General features: G+C 41.6%; 1 protein-coding gene across 7 annotated transcripts in view; it reads right to left on the reverse strand.

Moving 5' to 3' along the window:
- The window catches only part of FHIT (fragile histidine triad diadenosine triphosphatase), a 1,562,042-nt gene that overhangs the window by 1,044,591 nt on the left and 498,354 nt on the right, over nt 1–19,097 (reverse strand). The window contains exon 1 of one of the 7 annotated variants that reach the window (XM_052643376.1): nt 2,010–2,095. The exons of the other annotated variants lie outside the window; for them this stretch is intronic. The gene's annotated coding sequence lies outside the window, so the exon portion shown is untranslated. Of the gene's footprint in view, nt 1–2,009; nt 2,096–19,097 lie in introns of those variants that run through there. 7 annotated transcript variants of the gene reach the window in all.

Consider the following 19,097-nt stretch of genomic DNA (forward strand, 5'->3'; position numbering starts at 1 on the left):
GTTTACAGAACTGCAAGTAGAATATTATAGATATTATATAAAATTTTATATATTTCTATATATATGCATAGTGGGACATTTGGAATGAAATTTACAAAATTTTAATGTCTCCAACTATTCAGTTTTCAGATAAGTCTTACTCTCTTTTTTAGCTTATCCCAAAGACACATATCAATAATTGAGAGGGGAAGAAAAAATTTTTTTTTAATTTTTGGGGAAAAAATACATTGAACAATGAATATTTCCTTTTGGAAAAAAAAATGTATACTTCAGGAAGAAGTTATACAAATCCTACAGCATGCTTCAATTTTATACTTATATTCATTTTCCAATAGATAAATGTGAAGCCAGTAAAGAAAGGGACTCAGCCAATGAACTAGATTTCTCATAGGAAGTATATATTCTAAACTGAGGCTTGTGTGCCCTTAGCAGGAGACTGTGGATAAAAAGTGAAAACCACAAGGATCCTGTGCCGGGGTCCAGCCCCGGTGGATCCAGGGTGATTCGAAGGTGGGGACGGAGTCGGCGTCTTTGGAAATAACTTATTTAATTACAGATAGAAAGGGATTAGAAATGGATAGTGTAGTAGGAAGATTAGTGGAGAAAAGGAGGCTGAACAACTTGGATTACATGGAATAGCATCCATGCTCCAGATGGGAATTCAGCCAGAAAAACGGGAGCAAGAAAGAAGCGACATGGGGGAATCAGTCTTTCCGGAAACTGATCCGATTTCTTTATTTTTGGGTTTGCTTATATACCTTTTGTTACACATAGGGATGAATACAGAGTCACGCGGGGGTCAGCAGTCCTGACCTTTATCAAAATCAGGTGCTTCACATAAATGTATAAAAAAAGGTCTTAGGGATATTACATCATCTTCTGGCCATGAGTGAGACCTGCTGACATTTTATGATCCTTTCTTTCTGATAACCAAAAAACTTATTTGTTCCAAGTGTGTTTTTTCTCAAACCAGGCACCACCCTCCAAATAAAGCTGCATTCCTATAGGGTGAGGGTGTAGTGAGTTACAATCAAGAAAGGAATTTATTTAACCCAAGGTTAACAGGATTAATCTTAAAGGTTAATACTTATTTCTCCTATATGTTAGTTATATTCATTAGAAGGGTAGGGAACATGGAGATTTAGCAGCAAACATCAGCCCAACAAATGAAAATCCTTTCACCAATGCTCCCCTTAAGATCTATTTAGTCTTAAGATATGATAAAGTTACATTTTTACATAGCAAGGACACAGTGATATATAACAAAGTCCAGTGATCTATTACAAAAGAGAAAATCCATTAGCTCAAAAAGTCTAGTATTGCTAACATCAAAAGCTACTGTATTTCCTTTTCTATATTCCAAATACATTGATTAATATATTCCCAAGTGCCTAAGGATATGGAGGCCTGGCGGCAATCATTGACTCAACAAGAAGAAAAAGCCCTATGCTAATTAAGACTCTGAAAATACTCCAAAACTCTGTGCTGTTTATGGTTAAGAGGTAGTAAACAATCATGTGGCAGGAGTATGGATAATCCTGTCACACAAGCTAGTCTGTCAGCAGAGAGGTTTGACCTGAGACATCCTTGTCCCACCCAGAGCAGGGAATTAGCAGCAATTATTGACACAACAAATGAAAAAACCCTTCACCAATATAATTCCTAACCAACCTATTATACTAATAATTTCTAACTCCCCAAAATAATTTGCCTTTAGTAAGTCTAAAACATCTCGTGCCTCTCAGATTGGGAGGCTGTAAATCACATGTGGCCGGACTAACCTATACAGGTGGGCTAGATAACCTTCAGAGCAGTCCATAAGCTGAAACACTCTTGTCATGCCCAAGAATTTTTATTGCCTTGGAGCTGCACGTTTACTCCTTCTCCGAGAGAAACGGTTATGGGGGTGAGCCCCCCGTAAAGTCAGAGGTGTAGGTGAGAGCATAAAACAGACTCTGGTTTTGGGGTAGATGCTCGGGAACAGGGGGTTTCCTGAGGCTTGATCATACCTTTGCGTATGCCAAGCCTCCTTCCTCATGACCTTTGCCATGGGCGGAGTTCCTCACGCTGGCCCCCGGCAATCCTGGGTTCAGTAGGTGCTGGTCAGCCCCTCTGTGATTGAAAAGGACACCTTAGTAGTGACCAGTGAGAGTCCCACTCCAAGCTGTCAACAGTGGCTAATTTTTTGCCTTTGACCTTACACACCATTCACACCTACAGCTCTGATAAGTCCCACTCTTGGAGCTTTCACCTCTTGACAGCAAATTCTGCAGTCTCAAAATCCCATTTGTGCCTGTTTCCTGTTAGAAAGTTTTGTGTAGGGCACATGTGACCTACAGAATTATGTTTTTCAAAAGTAAACTCTCTTAGAAATTGGTTACCAACTTATCTCCCAATTCTATCATCTAGAAGGGGACAAAGGGTGACAAAACAGAGCCCACAGAGAGTTTAATTCAGAAAGACAGACACTTAATTTAGTTATTCTAAAAAAACAGCAAACCCTACTATGTCACTTTAGAAATTCCTAAAATAGAGATCTCTATGTTTCCCATTTGGCGTCTGTCATGCTCCCGATAATGTTGCTTGTGGCAGCTCTAACAGAGGCAGCACACATTGGCCTCCCAGGTCTTCAAGAATGCACAACTTAATCCATCTGGAAACAGTTGTGTTGTTGACCCCAGGGTTCTTTATATTAGAACAAACTCAGACACAAACCCTGAGACGGCTCCAGAATATTATATGAGGGTGAATTACAGGCAGTCACACAACCTAGCATTGTCCTTTAAGGCATTTTTATGAGGCAGAGCCAAAGGCTGGCAAAACTCTCCTTCACCACAGAGGAAATCTAGGTTAAAAAGGGAAATAAGAAGTTTACGAACTATTAAAAAAAAAATAAAGCTGCAGAGTTAGGGAGTTATGGATTAAGTTCCGACCCATTAATTCTTTTGTTCCCTGACTTAGAACTGGCTGAAGGAGTGTGGCCCTCTGGTGGGTGACAGAAACAGTCCCTTGCATGGGAACCAGAGAGGACTGGCTGGCAGAGAAGGGGGTGGACCCACTCATTCAGATGATAATTTATACTGGAATCTGGAATTCAATAACCTCACATCCCTCAGGTAAGGGAAAGATCCACTCCCCAATTTCATTTGGGAGTTCCATTACATTAAGCAATATTCTGTTTGGCCAGACATGCCATTCTTCTCTTGAAGGAAATTAATTTCTTGATTCTTTCAGCTAATATAATCCCAATTCAGTGCTTAAAGTTTTCTCAGGGTGCTACTAGATGAAATAAAGTTTAAAGCACCTCTTGTGGGAATTCACAAAGCACAGATGGAAACAACAGAGGAAGAACAAGTTGAAGAGGGGAAGGTGGGGGTGGCTGGAGGGGAGATGAGGTGTTAGCCTGCCCCGCACAAGCCAACACATGTGTTTGTTAACAGTGTTCTGTAGTCTGAACTCTTGGCTGAGTAGGGCTGTTCAATGATTTCCATAGGAAATTATTTTAAAGCGTGTAAGGCCACTGAACAGGATAAATAAAATATTACAAGAAAAAAAAGAAAGAAAGAAACATAGTGATTTCTGATTGTTTAAAAGGCAACTCAACAAGCCTTCACCTGCAAAAGGAAAAGGTCAGGATCAATGAAAGGGTCTTTCCTTTGGAAAGAGATCTGCTTTCAATTTAACACAAACAAATCCTTATGGTGGGCTTTCTGTAGACCAAGGAGACATCAAACTGTGTAAGGGATCTGGCCTTGCCAGGAAAATAAAACTCCTCTGTTGCAAATTCCCCAACAACATCAAAACAAAACAAAGCAGAACAAACCTAGCCCCCAACCCACCCCTTCCTCAGCCCTCTGTCTGGTAGCCAAAGGCTGATTACCCCCGAAAATAAAAACAAGTCCTCAAATATAAATGTGTTACTCCTCATAGCTGCAATTTTATTCTAAAAGAAGATTTTTGGAGATATCATCTCAAGTGTGATGTTGCAGGGGGAACCCTATGGATTAGGAGAGTCTGACTTGAGAATACAACAGGATACTGAGCATCTTTGATGACAAAATATCCACTCCTATAGGTACCTTGGTCAAACACACTGTATCTCATTCTTCTAATAAGTCCGGCTGGCTTCGTAAAGTGTCGGCTCAACTACTGTGAAGAGGCATTTTTACTATCTTTTGGGGAGATAGACAATGAATGGCATTTTTTCTCAACCGTATTTTCTTTCACAAATGTGAATGCTTATTACAGCGGTACTGTTATTCTTAACAGCAATCCTTTCTACACACACATGTACACATCACATATACCACACACGCGTACCCACACCATCCATACATACACCGTACACACACACACATGCACCAGACACCACAGACCAACACACACACAATTACTTTTTTCCTCTCACCATTTTATTGAAGATTGTGTTGAAGATTCTATCCAGGGCAATTAGGTAAGAAAAATAAATTAAAAGACATCCCAAGAAAAGAAATGTAAACATCCCTACTTGAAAAAAAAGAATGACTTACATATAGGAAATCATAAAGAAACCAATACAAGCTAATAGAATTAATGAGTCCAGTGAGATTTCAGTACATAGACTCGGTATACAAATATCACTTCTATTTCTCTGTACTAGCAATGAACATTCCAAAACAAAATCTAGGAAAAAAATTGCATTAAAAATAGTCAAAGATCATGAAATTTTAGGTATAAATTTAACAAAATAAGTGCAAGACTTGTATGCTGAAAATAGCAAAACATTGTTGAAAGAACTTGAAGATATAAATAAATGGAAGGACATCTTGTGTGTTCCTGGATTGGAAGACAATACTGTTAAATGAAAATACTCCCTCAAATTGATCTATAGATTCAACAAAATCCCTATCAACATCCAGCCACATTTTATTGTGACAGTAACCATTTTATTTTATCTTTTGTCATACCATGTGTCATGTGAAATCTTAGTTCCCTGACCAGGGCCCACACACACAATTTTAATTGATGAGCTCACAAATCTGACTGTTGACCATTGCTACAACCTGAGTTATGCCCAACTCTTAGCTTTTACTACTATACGTTCCTGCCTTTTCCCTTTCTCTCAAGGAAGCCTATCAGAATACAAGGAAACCAGAATCATAACCATAAATCTGCTCCTCAACTGTAAAAAAAAAACAGTAGAAAAACTACCAGAGGTGTAGCTCACAAACCATCACTACCCACTGGTGAAATTCAGCAACAAATTTAGTATCCTGCCTGGAACGATCTCCCCTCAACCTCCCCAAAACAATTTTTTTCAACCATACAAATCCTACCAGTATCTTCATGATCCATCTACTTGATGGATGAAAATTCTTCAGACTACCCCCTCTAGACTCTACCAGACTCACAAACTCAAGTTTCCCAAGAGCCAGGAGTGGGGTTAATTTGTATTGCTGCTGTTCAGCCACTAAGTTGGGTCCAGCTCTTTGCAACCCCATGGAGCAGCATGCCAGGCTTCCCTGTCCTTCGCTGTCTCCTGGAGTCTGCTCGGATTCATGTCCACTGAGTCGATGGTGCCATCTAATTTGTATGCGTCAAGCCTATTCTCAGGCATACTCACTCAGTGCTGAGCAGTGGCGATGTGGAAACCAGAGAGCACTAGCCCTGACTGAAGGGGCAGCAGCCAGCAGCCCGCCACTGCTGCCATGTGCGAATGCAGGTCCGTGGCCAGCAGATCTTCCACTGTTTTAAGAAAAGCCAAAAATCTGCTGCATTTTCTGTGAAATATCCCAACGGTAAATGTCGGCTCAGTTAAGAAAGTTAAGAAGACAAAAACTCTGTAAACTGTACTGGACCCACGGAACCGCTAATTTGGAACCTCTGGTCTCTACTGAACTTATGAAGCTTAACAATGAATGAGGCTCATGTAAAGAGGTGTGGTGTATGTGTGTCTTAGATCACCAGTTAGATTAGTATGTCCCAGAGAGACAGGCAAATACATTCTCTGGTGGAGCAAATGGTAAAGAATCTCCCTGCAATGCAGGAGACCTGGGTTCAGTCCCTGGGTGGGGAAGATCCCCTGGAGAAGGGAATGGCTACCTAATCCAGTATTCTTGCCTAGAGAATTCCACGGGCAGAGGAGACTGGCATGTTATGGTCCATGGGGTCACAAGGTGTCGGACACAACTGAGTGACTTTCTGTTTCACTTTGTTTTTATGTGACGTGTAACTTGAAAATGAAGTAGGGCTTTATCTTGTTATCATAAACGTTAAATTAAGTTTCATATAATATAAGCAGGGACTGAGATATTTATAGTTAGAAAAGAAGGACACTGGTCAAAAAAGTTGAGGAACACTGAGCCTGATGATAAGGTGCTGGAAGGCAGGAATTATACCCTAATCTATCTTATTCAGCATGTATCAAGAGTGCTAATTAGGGACTTCCCTGGTGTTCCAGAAGCAACTTCCCTGGTGGCTCAGACAGTAAAGCGTCTGCCTACAGTGCAAGAGACCTGGGTCTGATCCCTGGGTCAGGAAGATTCTCTGGAGAAGGAAATGGCACCCCACTCCAGTACCCTTGCCTGGAAAATCCCATGGATGGAGGAGCGTAGTAGGCTACAGTCCATGGGGTCGCAGAGTCGGACAAGACTGAGCGACTACACTTCACTTCTTCTGGTGTTCCAGAGGTTTAAAATTTGCCTTCCAATGCAGGGGACATGGGTTTGATCCGTGGTCGGGGAACAAAGATCCCACATGCTATGGAGCAACTAGAGTGAAAGTATGCAAAAGCATTAGTCATTCAGTTGTGTCCGATTCTTTGCAACCCCATGGGCGATAGCCCACCAGGCTCCTCTGTCCATGGGATTTCCCAGACAAGAATACTGGAGTCGGTTGTTATTTTCTCCTCCAGGGGATTTTCCTTACCAAGAGACTGACTCCACATCTCCTGTCTCTCTGCATTGCAGGCAGATTCTTTGCCCACTGAGCCATCAGGGAAGCCTCAAAAAAAAAAAAAAAAAAAAAAAAAAAACCTCACTCCCACATTATATTGGGAGGGGATGGGACGATGAGGATGAGATGGGCAACTAAGTCCATGCTGCAACTACTGAGCTGGCATGCCAACTAGAGAAGCCTGTGTGCCGCAATAAAGACCTAGCACAGACACACACACACACACACACACACACCCCCAGAGTGCCAAATATATAGGTTTGAATGGAGCTGATTTGAATATTTTAAGGAACTAGATTCCAGACAACCATTTCATGCCTTAGAAATTTAACTTTGCCTGATTGCCTATAGTTACCAATACATTTCCCAGCCATGAGCAAAGGATCTCATTCTAATCAGATCTTATCTGTGCCTAAATATTTTCACTTTATAATCTTAATAGTTCTAATTCATCTACCAGAGTAAAGAAAAACACCTGGAACAAAGAATACATTTGAAGCATATTAGTTAAACTCAAGTAGAAAAAAAAATAAACATAAGATGAAACTTCCATGCCTCTTGTCTCTCTGCAGAGTTGACAGAGCCCTGGAACTTGGACTTCTTTTATCAAAAGCATACCCATACCTTTTTGTCAGATAAACTTATTTGGTTTTCCTTGTGTAATGGAGTGAGTATTGTACAAGGTTTCAATGCCTTTTTTTTTTCCCCCACCAACTCAAATTGTCCCTTAGAGGCTCAAAGTACTAACAAAGTGCTTCGCTGCATGAAAGTGCTGTCTGCATTTGTCTGGCAAATATGATGCCAGCTAAAAAGCCTGATGGGTCTGTAATTTGTCACAGGTATAACTGAGCTCCAGGCTGCTTCAACCAGAAAGTGAATTCAACTTTATAAAGAAAAAGTATGGACAGGAAAGCCTTCTAGCAAGATTCCCAATAACCAGAATATGGACATGAGATCCTAAAACTAATAAAACATGGATTGGGGAGAGGGTATTGATGAAGCAGTAGCCTAAGGAGGGAAGAGGGAGGATTTGTGCCTATTTTTATACTGAAGGGAAAGTGATGGACACAGAGATAAAGCCACTATCACCTGCAATCCTACAACATCTCTAGGAATTAGACCACATTATCCTTGCAGCTACAGATGTGGATACAGGCTCAGAAAGGCTGGTAACTTGTCCATAGCGTTTCCGACAGTTGGTGGCCTACCTGGAGTTTGGCCAGGTCTTTCTGGCTCTAATGCTCAAGCCTAGTCACTAGATAACACCAGCTTCCAACAGGTCACCAAGACAGTCAGTGCCACTCAATTAGCTATGCTATGAAACTGCAGATTACAGACAGAGTATTGTTCATTTTTTAGCTTAATTTTGTTAAAGACATAATAGACCAGCCATAAAAAACAATCTGCCAAGCTATAGGAAATCAGCCCTGTTGCTAGTAAATGTATTTTATTCAAACATACATCAAGTACTTATTATATGTAAGATTCCCCAGATACTAGAGAGACAAAATTCAAATACATTCAAGATAAGCTCTAGTAACCTTTTTTTTTTTTTTTTTTCTTTTGTAATGGCATAAGAGGAAAAGTATTCGCATTGAATGGAATGTTTGCTTACTCAGTGGCCAAATACTCATTGAGAAACCAGCTGGGTCAAAAATTGTCCTAGATTCTGAGGATGATTGAGTGACAGAGAAGACAGGAAAGGCCCATGGCTGAAAGAAATTTGCTTTGCTTCAGAATTAGAGTTGGTGCTAGTGGTAATGAACCCACCTGCCAATGCCAGGAGATGCAAGAGACACAGTTTCAATCCCTGGGTCGAGAAAATCCCCTGGAGTAGGAAATGGCAACCCACTCCAGTATTCTTGCCTGGGAAATCCCATGGACAGAGGAGCCTGGTGGGCTACACTCAATGGGGTCAGATACAACTGAGCGACTTAGCACACACGAACAAAGCAAAGGAGAGCAAAATGAAGGAGCCATTTATGGTTTGTGATAAACGCTGTGAAGCACATACTGGGGTGCTGTGATAGAGAATAAATGGAAGACATTGTGTTTTAGACCAGAAAGACAGGGAGGACCTCTCTGAGGTGATGATGTTCAAATGACAATCAACCATGTAACAGGTTGAAGGAAGTCAACTGTGTAACAGGTTGAGGGAAAAAATGGGTTTTCCCACCAGAGAGTTAGGGATAGATGAAGAACCAGTAAGGACAATGAGTTTAGTTGTTTCTGGGAAGCAAGAGCAGACCACCACAAGTGGGTGCAGCAAGCCAGGGTGGGCTGGGGACTATGAGAAGTGGGAGGGAGCCAGTCAGACCATCATGGGTATTGGACATCACTGGAATGAGTTTGGATTTTATTCTAAGCTCAATGGAAAGCTGTTGAATGACTTGGTCTTAAACCAGGGACTGCTGTGAAGAGATGAATGGTTTTATTTTAGCTGGCATGTGAAGAGGGGTAAGAAGGGGACTCATGTGGAAGTGGGAGACGAGGCTCTAGCTGGGAAGACAGCACTTGGATGCCCACCATTCACTCCCCAGATCTACCCTTCACCCTTCCCTATCCTGCTGTCTACCTCAGAGCCTGGCTTATAGAGACCCTTGCCTTCTGACTTCCAGCTGGGTTCGGCCAATGGGAAGTCCCAGCCAGAGCTTAAAGGAAGGCAGGAGAGAGAAGCTGGAGTATTTACTCCCTCAGCTCCTCACCAGCCCAGTCCCCAGGGTTTATCATGGGCTGCTTGTCTCCCTCAGCCTAGGCTGCTGGTCCCACTGGTCGGGTGGTCTCTGTCCCATGGCCTCTCCTATGCTCTCCTCCAGGAACCCAGTGCCCTACCCTTCCCACGCACTTTCCCTCTCATCACCTTCAGTCCTTGGGTGGAAGCAGAAAAGGCTGCTATTAGCCTCAAGGCACTGCACTTGGGGCCTTGTGGTTTGAAAATGATACCTTTATTAAACTCTAGTCAAATTATCCAATTTGAGTGTGCCATCTGTTTCCTGCTGGGTTCCTTACTGATATACGGAGAGAGGCAAGATTTGATTTAGAAAAGTTCAGTTACTGTGATCCTTGACTAATATCCTGTTCTGCTGATGCTTTGTTTTTGTGATATAAGGGTCACAAACCCAAAAAATGTTAGCAAGAAATCATACACCTCTTTATTTCCTTAGGAAATCCAATAACATAAATTGACCAAAGAGACAAAATGCCAAAATCACAGATGTGAGGATTCAGAAAACAAAAGAGAATTTATGGTCACTGATACCTGACTTCAGGCCAATTAGCATGAGCTCTTGCTTAAATACTTAGATTTATATTTCTCATTCAATTTTTCATTTATTTAATCAGTGTTTATTGGGTGCCTAGTCCTTGCAGGGCACTAGTTTAGACACCAGGGAAAGAGCAAAGACTATACCTACGCTCACAGAGCTTACACTCCAGAGGAGAGTCAAGAAAGAAACAAGTCAACAATCTCTTGTATGCTCATAAAAGACAGCTAAGGAGGACAGAGTGGAAGATTTATATATGAGCAAGAATATTTCCTTTCTTAAAAGGTGCTATTTGAGCAGAGAACTAAAGGAAGGGATGAAGCAAGCAGTGATGATATCCAGAGGAAGCACGACCCTGGAGAAGAAGTACTAGAGGCTATACTTCAGCAACCCAAGTGGCAGGAACTGAGCAACTGTGAAAAGCCAGTGTGGCTGGAGCAGAAATAGCCTGTCCAGTCAGGGAGATAGGCAAGACAAGCCCACTTGCCCCACCTAGAATTTTTGGCTTTTATTTTGAGAAAAGAAGCCATTAGGGTTTTCAGAGAGTAGTGACAAGATATGACTTAGGGGTTTTTTTGTTTTGCTTTATTTTTACTTTTTATTAATTCTTATTGGAGCACAGTTGCTATATAAGGTTGTGTCAGTTTCCACTGCACAGCAAAGTGAATAAGCTATGTGTATACATCTATCCCCTCTTTTTTGGATTTTCTTCCTATTTAGGTCACCACAGGGCAATCAGTAGAGTTCCCTGAGTTATACATTAGGTTCTCATTAGTTATCTATTTTATACATAGTGTCACTAGTGTATATATGTGTCTTACTTTTAAGAAAATTATTCTACCTGCTTCGTTGCAATAAGGTAGCAAGACAGAAAGCAGGGGTACACTAAGACAAAAGTATAGGGAAGAGGTGCTGTTGTCTTGGAACAGGGTGGAAACATTTATGCTTACTTTATTTTGGGGGGCTCCAAAATCACTGCAGATGGTGACTGCAGCCATGAAATTAAGAGACAGTTACTCCTTGGAAGGAAAGTTATGACCAACCCTGACAGCATATTAAAAAGCAGAGACATTACTTTGCCGACTAAGGTCCATTTAGTCAAGGCTATGGTTTTTCCAGGAGTCATGTATGGATGTGAGAGTTGGACTGTGAAGAAAGCTGAGCACTGAAGAACTGATGCTTTTGAACTGTGGTGTTGGAGAAGACTCTTGAGAGTCCCTTGGACTGCAAGGAGATCCAACCAGTCCATCCTAAAGGAGATCAGTCCTGGGTGTTCTTTGGAAGGACTGATGCTAAAGCTGAAACTCCAGTACTTTGGCCACCTCATGCAAAGAGTTGACTTATTGGAAGAGACCCTGATGCTGGGAAGGACTGGGGGCAGGAGGAGAAGGGGACAACAGAGGATGAGATGGCTGGATGGTATCACTGACTCAATGGACATGAATTTGAGTGAACTCCAGGAGTTGGTGATGGACAGCAAGGCCTGACATGCTGCAATTCATGGGGTCGCAAAGAGTCAGACACGACTGAGTGATTGAATTGAAATGAAGCTTTTCAGAGAGCTTCCCTGGTGGCTTAGATGGTAAAGCATCTGCCTGCAATGCAGGAGACCCGGGTTTGATCCCTGGGTTGAGAAGATCCCCTGGAGAAGGAAATGGTAACCCACTCCAGTACTCTTGCCTGGAAAATTCCATGGGCAGAGGAGCCTGGTGGGCTACAGTCCATGGTGTCTCGAAGAGTCAGACATGACTGAGCTACTTCACTTTCACTTTCAAGCTTTTCAAATACCCAAGTGGGGATGAGTAAGGCACTGGGTGTACATACAAAGTCTGGAGTTGACAGAAGGTGTCTGAGTTAGGCTGGAGATAGGGAATTGGCCAGCACACAGCCATAAGCCTGAGTGAGACCATCCAGGGAGTGAAGAGAGGGAGAAGAGAGAAGTTCTCAGGATGGAGCATGAGACACTGGAGACGGACAAGTCAACAAAAAGAGGAGGAACCTGTCCAAGAAACTGAAAAGGACTGGTTAGCAGGATAGAGGGAAAAACCAGGAGAGGTGCTGTCCCCAAAGCCAATGAAAAAAAGTATTTTGAGAAGGAAGAAGCAGTCAAGCAGTCATGTGTTGTTCATGGATCAAGTGAAAATGGTGGAACAGGAAGTAAAGCAATGGACCTAGCAAAGAAACGGCTGACAGTGACTCAGAGTATGTTCTAAGAAGCAGTGGAGTTGACAGTCTGATGGAGAGAACATGTGTAGACAACTCTTCCAATGTTCTTTACAATCAATGGGGAGCAGAGAAATTGTGGTAGATGGAAGGAGTTAATCAGGTTTTCTTTTACTTTCTTTTTAATTTGAAGATATGACAGCATCTTCTAATCACTGCTGGGAATTGTCTAGTAGAGAGAGGAACCAGGATGATGCAAGAGAGAGCAGATAATGGCAAGAACAAGAGGGGATGGGGACCAGGGCACCATGGAGGCCATGGATGGGAACAGAAGAGTTTATCCTCTGTAACAGAACATGAGTCCAGTTGTAGATAGGCTGGTGAGAGCTGGGGAGGTTTCCTCCCGACTGAGCTTTCTCAGTATTACAGCAAGTGGGGAGGAGCCACTGGGAGTTTCAGAAGAGAAGAGACAGTGAAATAGTCATCCAGAGCAAAGGGGTGGAGTAGGGACCTGCAGTAGGATGGTATTGGCCAGTGTACTGGTCCCTAAACTGCTTCTGATGTGAATTTATAAATTCCATTATTATCAATGAAAAGCAGTACTATTTATCTCATGTAGAGGAAAAAAGTAAGATACTCCTGTGAGGAAAATGCAGAGGATATAGTCATCAGAAGCTTCAAGAAGGAGAATTCCAAATACTGCATTTGGCGGTATACTCCTAAAGTCACCAAGTGAGGTTCTCACTGGACCTGGGTAAGGAGCATATGTAGACCACTCACTGTGACCGAAAGTAAGATAAACTAAAGGGGTTCCCAATTTTCCCAACAGATGAGCAATAGAACATTCAAATATATGGAAATGATCTGTATTTTGGATTCTTTCTCATTTAGCCTTTTAGGTTATGAGAATTTGAAAAATAAATCTGAAACTCTACTTCTAAAAGCTTGCTTGTAAATTATTATCCCTGGTATATGAAAGCCCAGCTCTTAGATAGAACCAAAAAAAAGAAAAAAGATTAATGACCCCTGACATTAGAATTTAAAATGTCCTGCATGCAAATTCACTTTCTCTCCACCCTTTGGTAATGCAATAACGAGTGAGAATTAGAATTGCAAAAATGCCAAAAGAGCTACATGAAAATTATACAACAAAGTAGTTTCACAGTGATACTTAGGAATATGAAATGGATACAAGATAACACTGAGAGACATACAGTTATGTATGTGTGAGTGTGTGTATGTGCACATGCATGTCTGAAAGAGCAAGACAAAAAAATATTTATTTCTTTGCTTTGTTCTCCCCAACCAAAGTTTAAAATAAAAACACTGGTTGGGTCATATTTCAATAATGTGACACATGGTTCCTATTTTAGTTCTAAATGATTTTTCATTAAGTAGTCTTTGAAATATTTACTTATAAATAAATATAAAGTAGATCTTTGGAATATCTGATCTAAAACAACAACAAATTCTAGCAATTATCAACACAAATTTTCCTGTACTCTCTGATACTATTTTCTTCCAGTGATTATTTCCTACATTCCTAGGCACCATAGAAGGCTAATAATATAAATGATTTTCTGTCGGCTTCAGCTAAACACGTCAACTGTGACAATGAAATGAGGTAAACCATTTAATGCTCTATAGCAGAAACATATTACATAATTCAAACAAGTTTTGAAAAATCACTTGGATCATATGATGTATCAGCCGCACAGGCATTACTGATGTCTGGCTCCTCCCCTCATTGTTATTTTCCTTTATGTGTCCCGCCCACTCACATAATGAAAGAAAGAGTACTTTATCTGCTTGGGTCATAAGGAGAGAGCAAAGAGAAACCAGTGTCTAACAAATGTCTCCTTACTTCCCTACTGGCTTCCATCAATCTAAGGTAATTTTGTTTAGATGCTGGCCTCAAGTATCCAAAGACAACTCAGTGATTAATTCAAAAGTCAGTGCAACCAAGGGCAGACACTTCCTGGCATGTATTGTGAGCAATTTGGTGTAGTACAAAGAGTAATGACATGGTATCGAAACACCACCACACTCCTGTAGCGTATCTATTCTCCCTTTTTCTGTTACTAATAGAACCTTGATTTTTTTTTTTTTTGAAGTGACATTCATAACAATACTAATATCCTCAAATTCCTTGCATCTAGGAATGATCCAAAATATATTAATTGACTAATAAGATCAATAAGAAGTTGGGAGGTCGGGCCTGCAGGAAAGTCTGCTGAAATGGTTTGTTTGTTTTTGCTTTTTGCCTACTGCCTTTCTCCTTCCTCCTGCCTCTGCTGGCCAAAGGTGGAGCAGCCAGTTTGTTAGCATGAGGCCACATGTCTCATGGCAAGACATAGCCAGGCAGAAAGACAGGAGGAGCTGATGACTCTGAATTTATTGAAGTATCCTGGGAAAAGTAAACCCCTCTTTAATTAAGCCATTTGTGATGGTTAAATTTAGGTGTCAACATAGTTTGGTCACGGTGCCCAGATATTTGGTCAAACATACCTGGATGTTGCTGTGAAGGTATTTTTTAGACGAGATTAACCTTGAAACTGGTTTTCTCAAGTGGTGCTAGTGGTAAAGAACCTAGCTGCCAACAAGGGAGATGTAAGAGACATGGGTTTGATCCCTGGGTTGGGAAGATCCCCTGGAGGAGGGCATGGCCACCCACTCCAGTATTCTTACCTGGAGAATCCCATGAACAGAGGAGCCAGGCAAGCTACAGTCCATCGGGTTGCAAAGAGTCAGACACAACTGAAGTGACTTAGCATGCATGCACACAACCTTAAAATCAGTAGACTGTGAATAAAACACACCACCCTCTGTAATGTGGATGGGTGTCTCCAACCAGCTGAAGACCTTAGGAAAAAACGGATCCACCCAAAGCAAGAGGAAATTCTGCCAGCAGGCAGCCTTCATACTTGAGCTCCACCATCAGCTCCTCCCTGGTTCTCCAGCCTGCCAGACTATCCTGCAGAGTCTGTCAGGCCTCTCACAGCTATATGAGCCAATCCTTAAAATAAATCAGTCTCTCCTGTCCTCTATCTTTATACACATACAGAGGAAATACATTTTATATATATAAGAGAGATCTTCCTTACTGGTTCTCTTTCTCTGGACAATCCAGACCATTGACCACTATACCACCATAATTGGGTGTCTGTTCAATGCAGCTGAATGCAGTCTTCTCTGGCACATTTGAGATCTATCACTTCATGAGCTGCATAACTATGTACATTTCTTTGTGACCCCAGCCTCCAGATCTTCACAATGGGAATATGACTAGTACTGACTCCACAGGCTGGTTATAAGGGATGCATGAGACAACATCTGTAAAAGTGCTGTGTAAGTTGTAAAGCCCAGTGGAAGTGTTAGGAAGCAATCATGACAGACTCACTGCAACAATTCCTGAACATAATTATTCTTCCTTCATGGTTGCATTAATTTACAATAACCAGTACCTTTAAATTTGACCATTAAAAAGTCATTATATTATTTGTCAATTATATCTTAACAAAGCTGGGGGGAAAAGTCATTATGAAACACTTGGAAGTTCAGAAAAGCACAGGGGAAAAAATATTCAACCATACCCCCCACAGCTACTGTTAGCTATTAATAACTATCATTTATTGAGTTCTTATTATGACCAGGAAGCATGTGAAGCACTTTAATGCATTATCCCTACTCTACAGAGGCAGGTGCTACTTTGCCCATTTTGTAAATAATAAAACTAAGGATTAAAGAGATAAACATGGCCCAAGGCATTCAGCTAGTAAGTAGCAAAACCAGGATTCAAACTGAGGTGTCAATAATGCCAAAGCCCATGCACTTAACCACCAAATTACATGGCAGGTGACAGGCTGTGTTCTTTGGTAACATATTTGCTAAAGCAGAATGGCAACACGATCAGGCAACCATTATGGCTGGTTTTACTGACAGTATCAGCACCTTGCCCAGTACATAAACAAGTGAAGATTCTTGTCTTACAGGCTGACTAGCTCTCTTGCCCAGGCTTGCATTTGATTTTGAAATGAAGTGAAAGGCTACTCCACATTAGCTATTCCCTATAATAGTGCCTTTTACTTCAGATAAAGATATCCCTCTGTAGGGCACCCTGAAGTTTATTTGCAGAAAACTGGGTTTACCACCCCTTTCAAACTTCCCAAACAGTCACAGTCTCACTTTATTTGCCCTCTAGCCCTCTGAGCTAAGAAGGGCATGTATTATTATCTCTGCTTTCCAGGTGAGAGAACGGACTCCTGGAGAGGTTAAGTAAGTTGCCCAAGGTCACACAGCAAATTGTTGGTACAAGCAGGACTGGAAAGCCCATCTGCTGACATCCAGTCCGGCACATTTTCCATTCTGCTCTGCTCCCTCCACCTGTTACTCCCACCAATCCCCAAGGGGCTTAGAGTTGATGGGGCATATCATCAATTCCTCAGGGCAAGACTGTCTTATCTGGGTAGGAAAACAAGTGTGCATACACACACACACACACACACACACACACCACAAACACACGTTAGATACACTGTAATTGTATCTGCCAAAATGGTTTTGCAACAATCCAGTCAAGGATGCAGAAAACTCCAAGGCTATCTTTCAGAAACAGAGCCAGAGGGTCAATTTCAAAATGAAACAGGATTTCTTCAGCTGTGAGTGGATGGGCGGGTGGGTAAGTGGGTGGACTGCATTAACAATGGCACAGTGGACTGCAGGGTAAAAGTACTTGTAACTTCCATTGTTATTAAGCTGTGACAGTGCAAACCCAGACTGGGAAAGACACGTGCCTAAGAAAGAATATGAAAACATGGTTCACCTTAACTCTTCTGTGACTTCCTATTTCTAAATTGTAATATATTAAAACAGTTCTTTGGGAAAAACAAATGAGTGCTTTGACTCATCCTATATGATATTTATAAAAAGTAAAGCGCAAAGGAGCATTGACCAAGAATGAAAAAAACTGAGGATGAGACTAAGGTCATACTCAGCCATACCTGAAATCAAAGACAGTACAAATGGAAGGAAAGTACCACACTGTCAAGTTAGCATCAAAGTCAGGATTTTCAGATGCAAACATCTGCCTTTCATAAGCTAGGCAAGCAGTCAGATTTTTGCCTCAACTGCACTGGCCCTGGCAAAGTAGAAGTTAAGCTTCTTTCAGCTGGTTAGATGCGTGGATATCAGAAGGCAAACAGAGGAACTACAAGATTTAAAGCTCAAAGACAAAAGACTGGCACTGGGGATGGAAGCTCCTAGGAAACTGAAACAAAAAAGCTCTAAACACACTGTCAAAACCAGTGCCAGTGATCTCCCATTAAGTGAGGAGTGGCGCTAAAATCTGTGCCACCTAAAATGGTGCTATCTTACACATCATCAGAAAACCTCAAGCGGCCATTTTTTTCTGCTACATTAGCAAAAGGGAGTTTAGGAGGTTTAGACACCAGGAGAGTGGTCACCTTCTCAAAAAGGAATTTGCCACAGACTCACAGGTATTCCAAATGCGGACCAAGTTTCCTTTCTAACAAGAATTAATATCAGTGCTTAAAACAGAATGATGTCATCCAACGATTTGAAGCCCAGTAATTTTGGCTAGGGAATGAGGATAGTGGGAAAAGTTGAAGGAAAAGCCAGGGGGGAAATAGAAAGAAAGAAAACTAGAAAATTAAATGTGATTCCACTAAAAGTCCTAGGATCCATGTGATCCAGTCATACTAACATGTCACAGAGAGAGAAATGCAATCCAGGATCCAGAAAGCTCTTCTCATTTTCATGCGGACACATACATGACAAACTGTGAAAGGAAGGAGTTCATTTTTAATGCAGATAAAGCATATAAAACACTCTACAATGATTCTCTTGCATGGCTGCTTTCCCCAGGCTTCTTCATGAGGTTGGCAGCTGGCTCACAAACGCTCTTCCTCCTGGCTCTTGTTCAAATGCTCTCACCCAAGCTGGGCCTTGTGTCCTGCCCGCTCTCTTCATCTCTCAACTCTTTATTACATAGTTCAATGCAACCTCTCAATCTCTTTAGTTCTCTTCCACTTTCTCTAGTTTTGAGAGGACCTGGAAGTTTACCAAGAGAAAACAAATTCTTTCTCTGTGGAAGTTAGGGGAACTGTGAAGATCAGAAATACCCATACATTAATAACTTTAACCTGTAACACATTATCACAGTGTGTCCCTTGGGATTCCATTGTCCCAAACTCAAAAGGTAACACTTAACAGAGGAGTCTTTTCAAATGATACACCAGGAATTCAAGACTCCAAGAGATGCAAGAAATTGAAGTCTGACTCCAGAGATTATGGTTTTCCTATAACATAAAAACAGCAGTGGGAAATAGGGTTAAATGTCACTATATGCCAGGCACTGATTTAAGCAGTACAAAGACAGAGATAAGCAAGTCACAATTCTTTTCCTCAAAGAGGTCACCGTCTAATGTGATGAGTCCTGCCCCAAGGCCACAGGTGTGAGGCCCTGTACCAAGACCACAGAAGAGGAGCCCAGAATCAAGGTCACTCTCAAGCTGACTGAGCCCCACTGAGCCCCTTTGTAACCTTACCTGAAGACCCCCTGATCATCACCAGCAGTCTTCCTGAGCCATATTAGGTAAAAAGGCCCACTCCAGTACTCATTCTTATAGTGCCCTAATCAATCATCTAATGCCAACCTTTCAGCAGGAATTTTGTCTTGAGGCTATAAAAACTGGCTACTAACTCAGGGAATTGGTTGGC

Source organism: Budorcas taxicolor, chromosome 1 (assembly GCF_023091745.1).
Source record: "Budorcas taxicolor isolate Tak-1 chromosome 1, Takin1.1, whole genome shotgun sequence".
In the NCBI taxonomy this organism is placed as follows: domain Eukaryota; kingdom Metazoa; phylum Chordata; class Mammalia; order Artiodactyla; family Bovidae; genus Budorcas; species Budorcas taxicolor.